This window comes from Aotus nancymaae, unplaced genomic scaffold (genome assembly GCF_030222135.1).
Source record: "Aotus nancymaae isolate 86718 unplaced genomic scaffold, 86718_ANA_hifiasm-v0.15.2.pri h1tg000010l, whole genome shotgun sequence".
Lineage (NCBI taxonomy): Eukaryota > Metazoa > Chordata > Mammalia > Primates > Aotidae > Aotus > Aotus nancymaae.
Window position 1 is genome coordinate 41,539,454 of NW_026988421.1, and position 3,935 is coordinate 41,543,388.

The following is a 3,935-nucleotide window of genomic DNA, read 5'->3' on the forward strand; positions in this document are numbered from 1 at the left end:
CAAGATCCAAGGGCTAATTTTGATTTTCTGTTTACTCTGAGTCATTAATTTCTCATACAGTATTATTGAGTATAAAGTATTATTTTTTAATGAAATCCCTGATCTGCCTGATATAATGACATAAGGTCCTTTTCTCAGTGTTAAGAGGGATTTGCCTCTGTAAGTGAAGATGATTATGTTTTGCTTGTAGTTGACTTCCATGTCACTATAAAATAGGTCTTTAAATCTGCCACTAGTATAATTATAAAGCACTATCTGAAAAGGAACTAATACTTATATTTCATGGACAGCATTGATAAGCATGAAATAAATTTTTACTATTTATTTGCTTAGAGATGGAGTCTCACCTTGTTGCCCAGGCTGGAGTTTAGTGGTGCAATCTCAGCTCACTACAACCTCCGCCTCCCAGGTTCAAGGGATTCTCCTTCCTCAGCCTCTTGAGTAGCTGTGATTATAGGCATGCACCACCATGCCTGGTTAATTTTTTGTATTTTTAGTAGAGGTGGGGTTTCATCATGTTGGCTAGGCTGATCTTAAACTCCTGACCTCAAGTGATCTGCCTGCTTTGGCCTCCCAAAGTGCTGGGATTATAGGAATGAGAATTTATACTTTTTAGATCAAAGCAAGTTACCCAATTGCAAAAGAGAAACTGGAATGAAACATAGTGTCAGATTCTTCTAATATGTATCTCACAATGTAATATTATATAAATAAAACACCTTTAGAATTAGGAATCTTGTTCTGATGCTGAACTATTTGATAATAAGGTGCTTATTTGTAGACAACAACAACAACAAAAAATCATCTAATGAAATTCTTTTGTTTTATGGTGGAAGACAATGAGGCCCAGAAAATGTGACTCACTCAAGGTAAAACAAGATAAACCTCCAAAAATCAAATAAACTAAACAGATATAGATTCTTGCTTTTAGAAATTAAGATACCTGACTCCCAATCACAGGCTTTTCCCATTCTGGAAAGGGAAGAAAACATGTGGAGTAAGCTGAGAAATATGGCTACCAGTCTATGGTGAGATGGTGGATGATCTCCAAAGGCCACTCAGGAAGGATGTGGTTACCACTAAAGCCTGATCACATGTGAATCACAGCTGATAAAAATATTGCATCTTCTTGCAGGAGTACTTTCATCTTTTAGAACAGCTAATGCTAAGATTTGTTTTTGTAAAACTCAGAATAAAATATAAGAAACAAGAATATACTGAAATAAAAAGAATACGGTATGAAATAAGAAAAATGTTTAAAAAGGTGGCTTTCAGATGTAATATTTTGTGTACACACATATCCAGAAATATATGTATGGATATGTATAATTTAATATATATATTAATATACTTAGGTAGAAAGATACATAAATTTAGGTGAAACAAACAATATCGTGGAAAAAGTACCAAAATTAATGCAGTAAGACAAACTTCATTTGCAATATTTAATTTCCAAACCCTGGTAGTAAATATAGGTGTTCAATGTAATGAATTGTATATGGTTTTGCAGGTCTGCATTGTTCATAATAAAAATGCAATAGTTTGATGGATAAAGAAATTTGGACAAGATAAAGAAAAACTGAAAATTAAAAATTATTAGTTAAAAACATTGGAGGCTGTAAGGATAGAATTGCATAGAAGTACATTAGTGATTCTGAGAGAAACTTGATTACCGAGTGCACAGGTCAGAGAAAAAGACAAAGAGATAAAAACAATGACAGAGAAGATGATAGACATTGAAGAAACATATAGGTAACAGATTCTTTGATGAGATTAAAACAAAGAACTAAAACAAAGGAATAGACGCATCAATATTCAAGGCATGCTAGAAGAAAACTTGAGTTAAAGAAATATATAAATGCAGACTAAAAGAGTTCACTGTAAAATTAAAATCAAGGGGGATACCTTTGAAAACATATGCTTGCTAAGTTCTTTTCATTATAGAGATGAAAACAAAACCATAACAATATAAAGCAAATATATAAGCAGAAAGTTAATTATTTTCTTAAAAAACCACAATAGGTTACCTACAAATATATAAAAACTAAGGTGGCTTTACACAATTCTGTTGTAATGCTAAACTCTAGAAGAAAATAGAAAAATATCTACAGAATTTTGTGGTAGAAAGATGTTTTAACCTTTTGTGTTAAGACAACAAAAAAAATCCTCAGACACTCAAGGGTGCAAACAATATTCAACACATATCTCTTCCTGAAAAAATTACTTGAAACATACCAAATGGCTAAGAGGTATGTTAAAAAAGTGGAAGAGACAGTTAAAATTAGATAAATGTAAATAACTATGGAAAATATATATGTATTATGTCAATGCCAAAAAAGCCACTTGAAGCTACTGAGTATTACACTATACTTAAGAGTTTTGCATTTTCATAATTATGAAAATACGCATGTGTTACTTTGTAATATGAATAAGTATCTCATTACAACATTAAACATTCTCAGGTTCCATGTACACCTGAGACAAGTCCTGTGGAGTATGTGGGTCAGTAATCTTCCCTTGGCTTCATCTTCATACTGATTTATTTGCTTTTGTTTTGAATGTTCAGAACTCTTTGAACCACACACTGATGATGTCATGCTTTCGTAGAGTCTAGGACCAGGTTTTCATTACCTAGAGTTTCCAGGGACCTTTCCTTTGAGGTAGGAGTAGAGTGGCAGGATATGGAAGGTATTTTTGAAGTGCTTATCTTGTTTTTAATTTTTAATTTTTGTGGGAGTACACAGTAGGCATATATATATATATATATGTGTGGGGTATATGAGATACTTTGATACAGGCATACAATGTATAATCACACCAAGGTAAATAGGATATTCATCACCTCAAACTTTTATCCTTTGTGTTATAAACCATCCAATTATACTCTTATTTTTAAATGTACAATTATTGACTATAGTCACCCTTTTGTGCTATCAAATACTATAAAAGTGCTAATTTTGATTAAGCTTATTAAGGGCACATTGTATCCCAAATAAACAATCTTTCTTAGCTAAGTTGATTGCTTTGTTAAGGAAAGAAATTCACACACAAAGTAAAATGGCAAATATGGGTAGAAAGTACAAAAAGAAGGATTTGACTCCAGAATTTCTCCATAGATGGAATTTATGGACAATCTTGTTGGGCCTGGAATGGAGGAGAACTATGAAACTTTCTTGAAGGTGCACTCCATGGAAAGCTTACTGTTTTTATAGAATTTACCTTTTTATATCTATACACTAAAAAACTTGTCAGTGCTTTTATTTTTGTTAATACTTCACGTAAATTTTTATGATTGTATACTATTGTTATTACCATGATTATTATTTTCATTTGGTTTGGCTCTGTGGGAGAGATGATAATGCTGATGGAGGTTTTGACAGAGCTAAAGACATGTTACATCTTAACAATGGCCGAAGGAAGGGCTTCATAGTCTATCAAGGTATAAATACCAGCAATCTGTTTTCACCCTACTCCAAAGCACTTCTTAAATCACACGAGAACTCTAATATGTAATGAGAACCACACCACTGTTTTGCAATCTCTAAATGTCAAATTAAAATATGAGTGAAGGATTATGTAGTCAAGTCAATGGGAACTCTGATTTGAGTAACATATTTTCCCTTCAGGCAGTGTACAGATGACAGAAGGTGTTGGCACAGAAAACTTAGCTTTGGGTGGGACTTGCAATTAATTCAAATTAATTCAAAAGCGTTTTTATTTTCAAGACATGTCACTAAGCAATGAAAAGTCAAAAAGATAAAGCCAAAACTTGGAAGTAACCCACATGTTTTTCAGTGAGTGAATGGTTAAACAAACTGTGGTGCATGTATACCATGGGATGCTACTCAGCAATAGGGAGAAACAAACTTGATGTATGCAACAACTTCGATCGATCTCAAGGACATCATACTGAGCGAAAAAAGCCAATATCCAAG

General features: G+C 32.9%; 1 protein-coding gene across 3 annotated transcripts in view; it reads left to right on the top strand.

Annotated features, from left to right (window-relative positions):
• The window catches only part of ANKRD22 (ankyrin repeat domain 22), a 221,210-nt gene that overhangs the window by 67,164 nt on the left and 150,111 nt on the right, over window positions 1-3,935 (top strand). The gene's annotated exons all lie outside the window — the stretch shown is intronic.